The following is a 17,386-nucleotide window of genomic DNA, read 5'->3' as shown; positions in this document are numbered from 1 at the left end:
GGGTGAGTGTCATGAGGGTGGACCCAGGCTCTTCTCAGTGACAACCAATGGTAAGACAAGGGGTAATGGGTTCAAACTGGAACACAAGAGGTTCCACTTAAATTTGAGAAGAAACTTCTTCACAGTGAGGGTAGCAGAACACTGGAACAGGCTGCCCAGGGAGGTTGTGGAGTCTCCTACTCTGGAGACATTCAAAACCCGCCTGGACACATTCCTGTGTAGCTTCATGTAAGTGTTCCTGCTCCAGCAGGGGCATTGGACTAGATGATCTTTTGAGGTCCCTTCCAATTCCTAACATTCTGTGTTTCTGTGAACAAGAAGAGGGCTAAGGAGAATCTCCATCCCCTGATGGATGCAGAGGGAAACAGTGACAGAGGATGAGTGAAAGGCTGAGGTACTAAATACCTTCTTTGCCTCAGTCTTTAACAGTCAGAACAGTTGTGCTTCAGGTACCCAGCCCCCTGAGCCAGAAGACAGGGATGGGTAGTAAGATGAAGCCCTAATAATTAAAGAGGAAATTGTTAGCGACCAGCTACACCACTTGGACACGCACAAGTCTATGGGGCCAGATGGGATACACCCAAGGGTGCTGAGGGAGCTGGTGGAGGTGATCACTAAACCACTTTCCATTTTCGGTCAGCAATCTTGGCTAACTGAGGAGGTCCCAGTTGACTAGAAGTTGGCAAACGTGATGCCTATCTACAAGAAGGGTCGAAAGGAGGATCTGGGCAACTGGAGACCTGTCAGTCTAACCTCGGTGCCAGGGAAGGTCCTGGAGCAGATCATCCTGAGGGGCATCACATGGCACATACAAGAGAACCATATTATCAGGTCCAGTCAACATGGGTTTATGAAAGGCAGGTCCTGTTTGACCAATCTGATCTCCTTCTATGACAAGGTGACCCAACTAGTAGATGAGGGAAAGGCTGTGAATGTTGTGTACTCAGGCTTCTGTAAGGCCTTTGACACCGTATCCCACAGCATTCTCCTGGAGAAGCTGGCCTGGATGGCCTGGATGGGTGCACTCTTTGATGGGTAAAGAACTGGTTGGAGGACCAGACCCAAAGAGCTGTTGTGAATGGAGTCAAATCCAGTTGGTGGCCAATCACAAGTGGTGTTCCCCAGGGCTTATTAATGGGGCCAGTTCTGTTTAATCTCTTTATCAGTGATCTGGATGAGGGTATTGAGTGCACCCTTGCTAAGTTTGCAGATGACACCAGGTTGGGTGGGAGTGTTGATCTGTTGGATGGTAGGAAGGCTCTACAGAGGGATCTGGACCAGCTGGATCATTGGGCTGAGGCCAGTTTTATGAAGTTTAACAAGGCCAAGTGCCAGATCCTGCACTTGGGTCACAACAACCCCATGCAACGCTACAGTCTCGGGGAAGAGTGGCTGGAAAGCTACTTGGCAGAAAGGGATCTGGGGATGTTGATTGACAGCAGGCTGAATATAAGCCAGCAGTGTTCCCAGGTGGCCAAAAAGACCAACATCATCCTGACTTCTCCCTGGATAGATGAACTTAGTAAATACGGGTATGGTTTTCCTGAAAGTCTGATCTTCCATGATTTTTGATCATCTGAACTTAGAGCTCTTACAGGTTGTGGAATAATTACTGAGGGAGTAAATTACAGAAACTAATTATGAAGGATCCACTTATTGAGAAGTTATATCCACATCTTCAGCATATAAGGCAGCTGCACGGCAGGGAAGAAATAAATCTGCTCTGTATGGTTTCACTCCCCCACCTGGCCTGCATTCTTAGATGGTAGTGCATGGGGAAGCCCAATGTACTGGCAGTTAAGAAGTATGGGGGAGTGGATTGGTGTGAAGATACTGCAGCCTGTGTAAAAAGGCAGGTACAGGAACCAGATGGTATAGCTGCTGCCAATTTTTAAGATAAGGTATAGCTGCTGTCAGTTAAAAAGAATAAATGTTCATCCAAAGTGCTAGTTACTGAGCGAAAAATTTGTCTGGTGGATGAACTTTGCTCATTATAATCTCACTACAATACCAAAACACACCTCCATCTCAAAGGATACCTACCTCCAGTGCAATTTTAAGCATGCTCAGTATCACCATTTACTGCAGGGTGACAATAAACCATGGCAGATGCTCTCTGTTAACCCCCTGCCCTCCCTTCTAAGGAAAGGTAACGGGAGGAAAAGGGAGAGAGACTTACAAGTTGGAAATGTTTTAAATGCTTTACTAATACAAAATATACAAAACCAATCTTGAATTTCCCAGGGTAGTGCAGCATTGCCCATGGTGGAGCTGGTGTGGCTCCAGCGGCTGCAGGACAGGCACCCAGAAGTCCTGGGCTGGAATCCACAGTAAACCAGAACGAGATTCAGGAATGCAAGGTCTGGAATCAGGCCTTGGATCACAGGTGTGAAAGGCAGGGTCCTCTTCAGATGCCAGCCATGGTCGAAGAGAGCGAGACCCTTGTGATCTCCCACTTATACAGGGTGTATGACGTGTATGGGATGGAATACTCAGTTGGTCGATTTTAGTCACCTGCCCTGTTTGCCCCTCTTTGCAAATACAGAATCACAGAATGTTAGGAACTGGAAGGGATCCCGCAAGATCATCTAGTCCAATCCCCCTGCCAGAGCAGGAACACCTAGATGAGGTTACACAGGAAGGCGTCCAGGTGGGTTTTGAATGTTTCCAGAGAAGGAGACTCCACAACCTCCCTGAGCAGCCTGTTCCAGTGCTCTGTCACCCTCACTGTGAAGAAGTTTCTTCTCAAATCTAAGTGGAACCTCTTGTGTTCCAGTTTGAACCCATTACCCCTTGTCCTATCATTGGTTGTCACCAAGAAGAGCCTGGCTCCATCCTTGTGACACTCACTCGTTGTATATTTGTAAACATTAATAAGGTCGCCCCTCAGTCTCCTCCAAGCTAAAGAGACCCCAGCTCCTTCCGCCTTTCCTTATAAGGGAGATGCTCCACTCCCTTAATCATCTTTCTGGCTCTGTGCTGGACTCTTTCAAGCAGTTCCCTGTCCTTCATGAACTGAGGGGCTCAGAACTGGACACAATATTCCAGATGTGCTCTCACCAGGGCAGAGCAGAGGGGAAGGAGAACCTCTCTCAACCTACTAACCACCCCCCTTCTAATACACCCCAGGATGCTGTTGACCTTCCTGGCCACAAGGGCACAGTGCTGGCTCATGGTCATCCTGCTCTCCACCAGGACCCCCAGGTCCCTTTCCTCTACACTGTTCTCTAATCGGTCGTTCCCCAACTTATACTGGAACCTGGGATTGTTCCAACTCAGATGCAAGACTCTACACTTGCCCTTGTTATATTTCATTAAATTTTTCCCCACCCAACTCTCCAGCCTGTCCAGGTCTCTCTGGATGGCAGCACAGCCTTCTGGCGTGTCAGCTATTCCTCCCAGTTTGGTGTCATCAGCAAACTTGCTGATAGTACACTCTAGTTCCTCAACCAAGTCATTGATTAATATATTGAATAGTACTGTTCCCAGTACTGACCCTTGAGGCACTCCACTAGATACAGGCCTCCAGCTAGACTCCGCCCCATTGACCACGAGTCTCTGGCTTCTTTCCTTCAGCCAGTTCCCAGTCCACCTCACAACTTGATCATCCAGTCCACACTTCCTCAGTTTAGCAGCGAGGATGCTGTGGGAGACTGTGTCAAATATTTTGCTGAAATCAAGACAGACCACATCCACTGCTTTGCCATCATCTAGCCACCTCGTTATGTCCTCATAAAAGTCTATCAGGTTGGTCAAGTATGACTTTCCCTTGGTGAAGCCATGTTGACTGGCCCTAATGACTCTCTTATTCTTGATATGCCTTGAGATGGCACCAAGGATAAGTCGTTCCATCACTTTCCCAGAGATGGAGGTGAGGCTTTCCTCCAGTCCTCAGACACCTCTCCCATTTCCCAAGACTTGGCAATGATGATTGAGAGTGACCTAGCAATGACCTCAGCCACCTCCCTCAGCACCCGTGGGTGCACCCCATCTGGACCCATGGATTTATGAATGTCCAGATTGCTTAACTGCTCCCTAACCGAGTCCTCAACAACTAAGGCAGACTCCTCCATTGTCCTGACTTCCTCTGGGGCCTCAGGGGTACGGGGCTCCGCAGGACAGCCTCCAGCAGTGTAAACAGAAACAAAGAAGGCATTCAGTAACTCTGCCTTCTCTGTATCTTCTGTCACCAGGGCACCCACCTCATTCATCAGTGGGCCTACATTGCCTTTGGTGTTAGTTTTATCTCCCATGTATTTGAAGAAGCTCTTTCTGTTGTCCTTGACTGCTCTTGTAAGGTTTAATTCTAAGGAGGCCTTAGCATTTCTTGTTGCTTCCCTACATCCTCTGACAACAGCCTTATATTCTTCCCAAGTGGCCAGCCCCTCCTTCCATGATCTGTAAACTCTTCTCTTCCACTTCAGTTTGCCCAGCAATTCCCTGTTTAACCAAGCATGTCTCCTGGCTCCCTTCCTTGACTTCCTACCTGTCAGGATGCTCTGATCTTGAGTTTGGTAGAAGCAGTTCCTGAATGCTAACCGACTATCTTGGGCCCCTTTACCTTCAAGCAGCCTTGCCCATGGGATTTCTCCTAGCAATTGTTTGAAAAGGCCAAAGTTTGCCCTGCTGAAGTCCAGGGTTGCAATTCTGCTTGCTATTCTGTTCCTGCCACATGAGATCCTGAACTCCACCATCTCATGGTTGCTGCAGCCAAGGCAGCCCTCAACCTTTACTGCTTCAACCAAACCCTCCTTGTTAGTGAGGATGAGGTCCAGTAGCACTCCTCTCCTAGTTGGCTCATCCACCATTTGCATCAGGAAATTATCATCGATGCACTGGAGGAACCTCCTGGACTGTGGCTGGCTGGCCGAGTAGTCCTTCCAGCAAACATCAGGGTAGTTAAAATCCCCTGCAACAACCAGGACCTCTAATTGTGAGGCTGTTCTCAGCTGCCTGTAGAATGCCTCATCAACTTCCTCACCCTGATCTGGTGGCCTGTAATAGACACCCACAATAATATCACCCCTGCCATTCCCCTCTCACAGGACATGCAAAATTTTATCACTAACCTTAGCTGCTATAGCAATAAATCTAAACCTGGGCCTCTTCTGCATACCGTTGGTACCCTTATTTGGTGTCAGAAGTGTGATAAGAACCCATACCTGGATTGTTCCCTGTTGTTGAATTTACTAAAAGATTATAAGGCTTGCCCGAGTCCTGAGGGTCTTAAGTGGGCCTCTGGATTCTGGTCGTGTCCAGATATTGTAACTCAGCGAATAAGGAACTTGGCAAAAGAAAATAGGTTTAAGCTCGGAAAAGGTAAAGCAATTGTGTGTGCTGTATTAGGTGCAGCATTGATAGCTGGTCAGAAAGATAAAGAAACTGACCAGGCGGTGATTAAGTCATTGCAGACAGAATTGGCAGTAGAGTGTTCTAAGTGGCAACAAGCAGAAAAAGAGTTGGCTGATAACAAACGAATCATAGAAAATTTGCAGAACAATTAACGAGATGCCTTTTCAAGAGAAAGGCAGATAAGCTTGAAATTGGCTAATTATGAAGATTTGGAAAGTGATCCGGGGTTTTCCAACCCAGTAAAAGAAACTTCTCTTACAGCAAGGGATGTAGCTCCTCTTTACCCGTGGAGAGAATTGGAGGTTGTGTCAAAATGCGATCCTACTCCCAAGCTTCGGCCACTTGTTAAAACTGAAATTGTACATGACGGTGGGGAAGCCGAGCCCACCATTGTCACTAAAGAAATACCGTATACAGTCACTGAGCTAGTAAAGTTACAGGAAAAATATAGCAGGCTGGCTACGGAGACTGAGACGGAATACGTGTGGAGAGTTTCTCTGACTGGTGGTGGCAGAATAAGGCTTTCTGAGGAAGAATCTCGAGGATATTGGGGTCCTGGCGTATTTCTAACAGTAGAAGATGACAGGGAGCCTTGGTCCCTGACCCAGAGAGCTGTGTATTGGGCCGGTGGTTTAGACCCTTTGGAGAGGGGAGACCCACTTGCTATTCCTACCTCTGGGGTAAGCCAGCTTACTGAGAGCATTCAGAAAGCAGCTTGTCTTCAGCTGATGCATGATAGGCATTTGGTTCCTCACCAGCCCTCTCCAATGTTGCTGTTTGCTGACCCTGACAGGATGACCCCCTTAATTAGAGGGTTACCTGACTCGTTAAAAGTCTATGCCATACAAATCCAAGATCGTCTGAGAGCCACCACAGCAGGGGGGCCTCAGGCTGGACCGGGTCTCTCTTGGGGAGAGATTGCACGGGAGTTGATTAATTATGGCCAGCGTATGGGGTTCGTCGGTAAAGACGTTAAGTCTCAAGTAGCAGTGTGCCGAACTGAAGTAGAGGCAAAATTCCCTTGCCCCCGATCTAAGAATTTTACAGGGGTAGGTTAAAGGCATCAGTGTTGGAAATTAGGTCTGGATAAAGGTATTCCCCGAGAACTGATGGATGGTTTGCCCCTCCCCAATTTACAGCTGCTTGTAAAGATGTGGAAACCAGCAAAAACAGATCAACCAGGAAAGCTACAACATAGAAATAACCTGTGGCTATGGTTGGACAGTATGATGAGAATGCTACTAGACTGATATACCAACTGTTACTCTGATCAAGAAAATGCAGGGAATGAATTTAAGTCTTAATAGGCCATGATCCTTTTGTCATATATGTACCATTTGTCAAATTAATTCTGATATTTTTTTATCTGCAATCTATATCCTTGTAATTTGCACTAGCTGATTTTCTTAATAGCACAACTTTTGGCACGCATAAATGTAAATTTCTGCAGAACCTGCAAGTCTTTAACATCAGGTCATAGGCCATACTTGTATTTGGTCTGATCCTACATACTTGCACAGTTTTTATTGATGGTTCAGGAAAGTCTCATAAAGCTGTAGTGGTCTGGTGTGAAGATAACAATTGGCATCATTTTGTTAAAATTGTTGAAGGTTCAACCCAATTAGTGGAACTTGGCACAGTTTTGCATGCCTTAGAGTTTTTTAGGGAGGAACCTCTAAATTTGGTTCATCAACAACCATCAACAAAAACTGTGTGAGCATTTTGAATAAGACCGAATACAAGTACGGTCTATGGTCTGATATCAAAGACATGCAGATTTTGAAGCAATTTACATTTAGGCATGCCAAAAGCTATGCTGTTAAGAAAATCAGCTAGTGCAATTTGCAAAGACAGAGATTGTGAATAAAAAAATCAAAATCTGCTTTCACAAAAGGTACTTATATGACAGACAGATCGCGACCTACTAAAGCCTGAATCCGTTCTCTGCCTTTTTTGATCAGAGTAACAATCAATTCCAGGGGCGCAGTAATAGTTTTACGAAAAGAATTGGGCAAAAAAATCCATTCCAAGTATATCTGTCTGTTTGCATTCTCATTATACTGTCCCACAATAGCCACAAGTTGTTTCTATGTTGTAGCTATAAATAGACAAATCGCAAGTCCAATCGAATGTAGTTAGCTTGTAAGGCTGTCATAAATTTATTCATCGAAGTTTCTAACTCCATTTTGGCTGTCATATTTATTGGATATTGTTTTCCCTTACCGGATCGAAGTCCTGTTTCAGTTCTATCAGTGTAGTGTTTGATTTATCGAAACATTGGCTGTTAATACTAGTGGAAATACAGCATTCAAAATTTCCTTGGAGCTTTCTCACTTGAAGCAAGCAGATCTGCACCATCCAAGCAGCTTCTTGTAGGACATGCAACTAAACAGAATTCTCAGAAAACGTTATTTGAGGTTACAATTACTTAACAAACCTTGACCCAAGAGAGGTATAGGGCTTTCTGTCAAGTACAAGAATTCATATGGTAAAACTTTGTTCCAAATTTGACATTCCATTTGTCTCAAAAAATGGCCTTTCTTTCATTCTCTCCCATGATCTCAAAGACTATCACAGTGAATTTACTAAGAAGTCTTTCACAACAAGTTACCACAGAATAAGTCTGTTAAAAAAAAAAAAATATTTTTTTTTTAGTTTAATTTCCCAGTTTCATTAGAACTGTGGATCTGCTAAGGATGCCTTTAAACTTCACCCTCCAGACTGCTCTATTCAGTATTACAACATCACTGCAGTGGGGGGGACAGAAAACCTCCCTTTCACAGCCCTGAAAGCGGGCAGCCAGGTTTTTCCTTTTTTTTTTTCCTTTCTCTTCTTGCTACGGTTTAGATATGGCGAAGGCCATGCAGCTAGCATAATCACTGGTATGAAGTAGGAGGCTTTGGCAAACTCCTCAGTTACAATGAGCTGAGTTTATCTTGCAGCTTGACACAGGCCTGACATTTATGTTCAAATACAGGCCTGGGATATTTTGCTTTTTTGTTTTACCATTTCATTACAACCATAATACACTTCTTACGCAATTCCAAGTAGCTCAGCAATAGTTACATTCCTTAGCTCCATTTACCTTTAAAAATTTACATATGTCAAAAACCAGCATATTAAACATCAATCCATTATTCCATTTTCCTAAATCCAAATCAGTTCATATTCTAGCAACTTTTAAATACAACCTCTTCCAAATTCACATCTATCATTGCATTTAGTTTTAGTTCCCATACCTCCAACAAACACATAAATTCAATGCGAATCAGAGTTTAACAACTTCAGTTATTTTCTCATCTCAAAATTATTAGATAACAATAAGAGCAATTACTCTAATGTATAAGGATGCATCCTAAGGGGGAGAAAGGTGGTATTTTAGCAATGGAACCGTTTCCCATTTTTTAATTATCTCCCCCAAACAAAATTCTTTTGGTGTTGGAGCGATAAAGGACTCAGCATTCTGATTCAATGTGAATCACGCAAAGCCATTTATTACAGAAACAAGCCTCCTTATATACGCAACTATTCTCTAATCACGCATCCACGCTCCAAGCATGGATTCGCTAAATGAGTATCATGGGCAGTCCACACACTGGAACCCCACCGATGATAGGTCCGACGACTCACGCCATGCTGAGGCCCTGTTAATGAAGAAACGCCCCTCTTTCTCACAGCAGATTCTGTTCTCAGCTTCTCGAAGTGGCCTTGAGATTCCTTTGGACCTGACTAATTCAACAACATATCTCCATCTAACAAAACCACTCCACAATTCCCCCTTTTTGTTCTTGAATTAGTCAGACCCCTTAAACAGCATGCTGAATCGTCTTTGAAATATACTGCAACATAGAACACGTGATTAACAACATAATTACAATTACATATAATGTAATTAAGATCAAACAAATACCCACTTATTCCAAAACTTATAAGCTATATGTCGGGCTGTAGCATGAGGTACGGCATATGTTTCCAACCATCCAGTGGTTGCTTCCACCATTGTAAGTACATAACGCTTACCTTGACGTGTTTGTGGAAGTGTAATATAATCAATCTGCCAAGCTTCTCCATACTTATACTTTAACCATCGCCCCCCATACCATACAGGCTTTAACCGTTTCGCTTGTTTGATTTCGACGCAAGTTTCACATTCATGAATAACCTGTGAAATAGTGTCCATAGTTAAATCCACCCCTCGATCACGAGCCCATTTGTATGTTGCATCTCTACCTTGATGCCCTGAAGCATCATGGGCCCCCCGAGCTAGGAAAAGTTCACCTTTATGTTGCCAGTCCAAGTCCACCTCAGCTACTTTAATCTTAGCAGCTTGATCCACTTGTTGGTTGTTTAGATGTTCCTCGGTGGCTCGACGTTTAGGTACATGAGCATCTACATGCCGAACTTTCACAGGCAGGCTCTCTAGCTGAGCAGCAATGTCTTGCCACAGTGTGGCAGCCCAAATGGGTTTACCTCTGCGCTGCCAGTTGCTTTTCTTCCATTGCTGTAGCCACCCCCACAAGGCATTTGCTACCATCCGTGAGTCAGTATAGAGATAAAGTATTGGCCACTTCTCTCGTTCAGCAATGTCCAAAGCCAGCTGGATGGCTTTCACTTCTGCAAACTGACTGGATTCACCTTGTCCTTCAGTGGCTTCTGTAACTTGTCGTGTGGGACTCCACACAGCAGCTTTCCACCTTCGATGTTTTCCTACAAGACGACAGGATCCATCTGTGAACAGTGCATACTGCTTATCAGTCTCTGAAAGCGTATTATACGGTGGTGCTTCTTCAGCACGTTTTACTTCCTCCTCATCTGGAGACATCCCAAAGTCTTTACTTTCTGGCCAGTCTGTAATAACTTCTAATATCCCTGGACGGTTGGGACTTCCAATTCGAGCTCGTTGCGTGATCAGTGCAATCCATTTACTCCACGTAACTTCGGTTGCATGATGTGGAGAGGGAACCGTCCCTTTGAACATCCAGCTCAGCACCGGCAGTCGAGGTGCCAGGAGGAGCTGTGCTTCAGTGCCGATCACTTCTGAAGCAGCTCAAACTCCTTCATATGCTGCTAGTATCTCCTTTTCAGTTGGAGTATAGTTGGCCTCAGATCCTTTGTATCCTCGACTCCAAAAACCTAAGGGTCGACCTCGGGTTTCTCCTGGTGCTTTCTGCCAGAGGCTACAGGTAAGTCCATTATCTCCGGCTGCGGTGTAGAGCACATTTTTAACATCTAGTCCAGTTCGGACTGGTCCAAGGGCCACCGCATGAGTTATCTCACGCTTAATTTGTTCAAAGGCTTGTCGTTGTTCAGGGCTCCACTCGAATTGCTTCTTTTTACGAGTCACTCACAATGTGGCTGTAGTCAGGAATATGCATTCTCCAAAAACCTACAACGCCCAAGAAAGTCTGTGTCTCCTTTTTATGAGTAGGTGGAGACATTGCTGCAATTTTGTTGATCACATCCATTGGGATCTGACGACGGCCATCTTGCCATTTTATTCCTAAAAACTGGATCTCTCGTGCAGGTCCCTTGACCTTGCTCCGTTTTATGGCAAAACCAGCATCCAAAAGAATATGAATTATTCTCTCACCTTTCTCGAAGACTTCTTTCGCTGTGTCGCCCCATACGATGATGTCATCAATATATTGCAAGTGTTCTGGAGCTTCACCTTGCTCCAGCGTGGTCTGGATCAGTCCATGGTAGATGATAGGACTGTGTTTCCACCCCTGGGGCAAGCGATTCCATGTATACTGGATGCCCCTCCAGGTGAAAGCAAACTGCGCCCTGCACTCTGCTGCTACAGGAATAGAGAAAAATGCATTAGCAATGTCAATTGTAGCATACCACTTGGCTGCCTTTGACTCCAGTTCAAATTGCAGTTCTAGCATGTCAGGCACAGCAGCACTCAGTGGTGGTGTAACTTCATTCAGGCCACGACAGTCTACAGTTAGTCTCCACTCGTCACTAGACTTACGCACTGGCCAGATTGGGCTGTTAAAAGGTGAGCGAGTCTTACTGATCACACCCTGGCTTTCCAATTGACGGATCAGCTTCTGGATAGGAATCAAAGAGTCTCGATTGGTGCGATATTGCCGGCGATGCACCGTCGTGGTAGCAATTGGCACCTGCTGATCGTCAACCATCAGCAGTCCTACAACAGAAGGGTCATCTGAAAGACCAGGCAAATCAGACAGCTGTTCAATTTTCTCAGTGTCCACAGCTGCTATACCAAATGCCCACCTATACCCTTTTGGGTCCTTAAAATACCCTCTCCTGAGGTAGTCTATACCAAGGATGCACGGAGCATCTGGACCAGTCACAATGGGATGCTTTTGCCAGTTTTTTCCAGTTAGGCTCATTTCAGCCTCTACAACAGTCAGCTCCTGGGATCCCCCAGTCACTCCAACAATATTGATGGATTGCGTCCCTTTATAATTAGAAGGAATTATTGTGCACTGAGCACCAGTGTCCACTAAAGCTTTGTACTCCTGGGGTTGTGTTGTACCAGGCCATAGTATTTGTACAGTCCAATAAACTCTGTTATCCCTTTCCTCCACCTGGTTGGAGGCAGGGCACCTCTAATTCCTGTTTTGCACAGTCTCTGGGTGTGAATTAGAGGTTCCTTCAAGAGCATCAGAATCTCTTCTGCTCCTTTTGTAAACTGGAGCAGCCACCTTCCTAGGAGTTTTTCCTTTTATCTCACGTACTCGTTCCTGAAGTTCTGAGGTAGGCCTTCCATGCCACTTATTCATGTTTTCTCCCTGCTCATGTAGGAAGAACCACAGTGAACCTCTTTTTGTGGGCTGTCTCTGCCCTCTCTCTCGAGATTGGAAACACCTTCTCCTAACAGCTGAAACATAGGTTTGTGCAGGTCGTGAACGGTACGAGTCTTCTCTGAGCTCTTTGATTTCTTGCAACAGCTTTTCAAACCGGTCATCAGATTTTTCACACAGTTTCTCCACAGCGGATACACAAGCCCGTAGAGAACCAGCAAGGCTGTCCTCAAAGTACCGGAGCTGCTCAATCACTTCATTAATTTCTTGTATACCTCTAGCTGACCAGACCATTCCTGCCAATGACTTAGCATATGCAGGTGGTGCACTTTGTACAAATCTGCGCCACATAGATTTTGTACAATTGATTCTATCTGGGTCTGTCCCCTCTTGGCTGTTTGGTCCTAGATAGATGATCTCTCACACAGCTAATTCTCTCAGGAACTGGATACCTCTCTCCATAGTATTCCATTTCCCTAACTTGGATATACAATCTTCCTTGTAGGGAAATCTGACTTTCATAGCTGCCAGGAGTCGGGTCCAGAGAGTAGCGGCATTAGACTCTCTTGAAATTGCCCTATCAATGGTGGAATCTTTTGACAGAGATCCCAGCTGCCTGGCTTCACCACCTTCTAATTCAATTGTTTCTGCCCCATTGTCCCAGCATCGCAGCAGCCAGGTTAAAATATTCTCGCCTTCACGACGACTAAAGTCTTTTCGCAGATCTCTCAGCTCACCTGGAGAAAAGGACCGAGTGGTGGTCACTTCATCTCCACCCTGTCCTGATGATGATGCCTCTTGGGTTGATGTTGGCCCTGTGCCATCACCTGCTGCACGGGTAGTCTTTCTAGTGACTTTCTTACAACCAGCAACTGATGCTGATATGGGTTCACCATCATTTGATTCATTTTCAGAGTCTGAATGACTGTCACAGTGTTTGCTGTGGTTACAGCAGCAACAGTGCCCAGTGTGTCAAGACGTGGGGGCTGCCTTGTTAGCCTTTGAGGCTGTAGAAGTAACGTTATCTGCAGCGACCTTGGCAGAGGAGCTCTGCGGAGGAGCTGTATCTTCAGCCTGTGAAGCCGCGGCTGGGGGGGCAGTGTCTGCAGCAGCAGCTTTGGCTGTTTTGCCTTTTCTCGAGCGGCTAGGAGTGCTTTTTGCTAAAGCTTCCGAAGACGCACTGCAAATCTCAGGACTAAGAAGAGACGCAAACCTCCTATTGAACCTCATTTCTCTTAACAGTAACACAAACTGACACACATTCAGCAAACCAGATAACACCATCACAGTTCTATCAAAGCTCCAAGGATATTCAAAGTTCTCTAAAACATTTGCAAACTGTCCTAGTGAAATCACAAAAGTATTGTTAGTCAGCCTTTCTAAAGATTCGCTTGACCAATTAGCAAATATAGAGCCATTCTGCTCTTTAATCTCTCCTGGAGGTTTTTCAAGGTAAAGCAAAATCGAGTAGAAATTCATTAGCAGCTGCAGTATAATGAAATAAACCAATGCCAAACCACACAGAATCATCATGACCGCTGTCCAGTTTCTTGTTGTTATATAATGAATACTTCGATTCAGAAAGAAACACCAACACAGATATGGGATCAGCGAGCACAATGTAGAAAATAACTGATACAACTTTTGCCATAACATCTTTAAATCAATGTAATTCACTTTGCCTTAATACCACTAAATAATATCTGAAGCAAACAGACGCGCGAGTATCACAACTCTATGAGTTGGCACCGTGCCAAGAAAATTGAAAGGTATGTCAGAGCAGTAGAAAAGCCAAAAATCTCCAAATTTACCCCTTTCTCTTGCCCCACGTTGGGCGCCAATTATCTGTCGAGGGTTAAGATTGCGGGGTGACAATCAAACCCTGGCAGATGTATTGTTAACCTCCTCTCCCCCCCACTTCCCCCTTTTGCCCCTCCCTCTCCCCCCTTCCCACTCAGGACAGGCGATCGGGAGGGAAAGAAGGACAGAGAGAAGAGAGTTGGAAAAGTTAAAGATGTTTTACTAACGCTACTGATAAGAATAGAGAAAATAATACAAAATATACAAAACCAATCTTGAAAGTCTCAGCAACTGCAGAGCCAGCACCCAAAGTCCTGGATTAGACTCTGTAGCCAACCGGAGCTGGATTCAGTCTCTCACTAGGCGTCAGTTCGCAGGGATGACCAGCAAGGTCCTCTCCTAATGTCAGCCATGAGGAAAAAAAAGGGAAAAAGGCAAAAAGGGACGAGATCCTCGTGATCTCCCACTTTTATATGAAGTATTCACGTGAATGGAATGTTATACACCGTTGGTCAGTCTCTCGGACATCAGTTTCTCGTTGTCCCTCTCGCGAGATGTCCATCCGTGCTTATCAATAAGTTTGCATTCCATTGCTAGGTTTAACCAAAACATGTGTTGGGTTCTCCAGGAAAATGCAGCTAACGTGAAGGCTTTAGCTGACAGGCAAAAATTCACTAAAAGAGAAACTTGTTTTTTAACAAAACCAGGACAATGTCAAACCTTAACTTTACCATGGCAATCTTATTAATGTACTGTTCTAGTTTGCCTAAACCACTTATTAATAGATTCAGAACAATCAAACAAGTTAATACAACACAACCATAATCACAGTATCACAGTATCACAGTATCACAGTATGTTTGGGATTGGAAGGGACCTCAAAAGATCATCTAGTCCAATCGCCCTGCTGGAGCAGGAACGCCTAGGTGAGGTCGCACAGGAATGTCTCCAGGCGGGCTTTGAATGTCTCCAGGGAAGGAGACTCCACAACCTCCCTGGGCAGCCTGTTCCAGTGCTCTGTTACCCTCACTGAGAAGAAGTTCTTTCTCAAATTTAAGTGGAACCGCTTGTGTTCCAGCTTGATCCCATTGCCCCTTGTCCTATCATTGTTTGCCACTGAGAAGAGCCTGGCTCCATCCTCGTGGCACTCACCCTTTATATATTTATAAACATTAATAAGGTCACCCCTCAGTCTCCTCTTCTCCAAACTAAAGAGACCCAACTCCCTCAGCCTTTCTTCATAAGGGAGGTGCTCCACTCCCTTAATCATCTTTGTAGCCCTACGCTGGACCCTCTCCAGCAGTTCCCTGTCCTTCTTGAACTGAGGGGCCCAGAACTGGACACAATATTCCAGATGGGGTCTCAACAGGGTGGAGTAGAGGGGAAGGAGGACCTCTCTCGATCTACTGACCACCCCCCTTGTAATACACCCAAGGATGCCATTAGCCTTCCTGGCCACAAGGGCACAGTGCTGGCTCATGGTCATCCTGTTGTCCACCAGGACCCCCAGGTCCCTTTCCCCTACACTGCTCTCTAATAGGTCATTCCCCAACCTATACTGGAACTTGGGATTGTTCCTGCCCAGATGCAGGACTCTACACTTTCCCTTGTTAAATTCCATCAGGTTATCCCCCGCCCAACTCTCCAGCCTGTCCAGGTCCCGCTGGATGGCAGCACAGCCTTTTGGCGTGTCAGCCACTCCTCCCAGTTTAGTGTCATCAGCAAACTTGCTGATAGTACACTCAATTCCCTCGTCTAAATAATTAATGAATATATTGAATAATATTGGCCCCAGTACTGACCCCTGAGGCACTCCACTAGATACTGGCCTCCAACTGGACTCCGCACCATTGACCACCACTCTCTGGCTTCTCTCTTTAAGCCGGTTTCCAACCCACCTCACTACTCTATTGTCTAGACCACACCTCCTCAATTTAGCTGTGAGGATGCTGTGAGGGACTGTGTCAAAGGCTTTACTGAAGTCAAGGTAGACCACATCCACCGCTCTGCCATCATCCATCCACCTTGTTACATTCTCATAAAAGGCTATGAGGTTGGTCAAGCATGACTTACCCTTGGTAAAGCCATGCTGACTGTCCCTAATCCTAATGTTAAAAGTAGAATATTTGTAACTGCGTGTTTTGTGGATTTTGTAGGAATGTCTCATAATTTTACCTCATTTTTGCATTGACTATTTAAGTATAATATCACCCTTTTGGCTCTCCTGCTGATTGTTCAAATTGCCATTCTCCACAGAAGGTACAGCACCTGCTTGCTAATAGGCTTCTAGACCACCAGGTCTGTGAGCATCTATAACACTGAATTAGGATCCATGGTTTACATCTGAAACAGTCCTCACAACTTATCTCCCTCCTGTCCAGCTGCATCCACTGAATCTTTGTTGTCTTTGTTCAGCCATGGCTTGACCCATTTCGTGGGAATCCACTTCAGTTCTTGGCCTGTAATGACACAAACATAACCTTTTCCCCAGGTTATCAATTGATGTGGCTTTTTCCACTGACTAGTGATTTGACCATAACTAATGTAGGTTCTTTCTGATTTAGCACGGTTTTGGGTCATACTTGCAAAGTATTTCATCACATACAATGGTTTTGACAACTGGTTTTGTGGTGTTTCCCCTACTTTCCCCCCCTTTTTTTTAAAACCAACAAAGAAAGAAAGTTTGGAATCACATACGTGCATTGCATCTTGACTACGTACTCAAAATCACAAATCAAATTTAGAGGTTCCTCCTTAAAAAGCTCTAAGTAATGTAAAGCTGTGCCAAGTTCTGCTAATTGGGTTGAACCTTCAATAGTTTTTACAGAATGATGCCAATCGTTATCTTCACACCAAACTACTACAGCTTTATGAGACTTCCCAGAACCATCAACAAAAACTGTGCAAGTATGTAGGATCAGACCAAATACAAATATGGCCTATGACCTGATGTTAAAGACTTGCAGGTTCTGCAAAAATTTACATTTATGCATGCCAAAAGCCGTGCTGTTAAGAAAATCAGCTAGTGCAATTTACAAAGACATAGATTACAAATAAAAAAAAAATCATAATTATATTTCACAACTGGTACATATATGACAAAAGGATCATGGCCTATTAAGACTTAAATTCATTCCCTGCATTTTCTTGATCAGAGTGACAATTGATATATCAGCCTGTTAGCAATCTCATCATACTGTCTCATACTAGCCACAGGTTGTTTCTATGTTGTAGCTATAAATAGACAAATCTGCAAGTCCAATCGAATGCAGTCAGCCTGTAAGGTTTTCATAAATTTATTCCTCAAAGTTTCTAACTCCATTTTGGCTGTCATCTTTATTGGATATTGTTTTCCCTTACCGGATCGAAGTCCTGTTTCAGATCTATCAGTGTAGTATTTGCTTTATCGAAACATTGGCTGTTAATACTAGTGGAAATACAGCATTTGAAATTTCCTTGGA

Source organism: Patagioenas fasciata, chromosome W (assembly GCF_037038585.1).
Source record: "Patagioenas fasciata isolate bPatFas1 chromosome W, bPatFas1.hap1, whole genome shotgun sequence".
Lineage (NCBI taxonomy): Eukaryota > Metazoa > Chordata > Aves > Columbiformes > Columbidae > Patagioenas > Patagioenas fasciata.
This window is presented reverse-complemented; position numbering follows the sequence as displayed.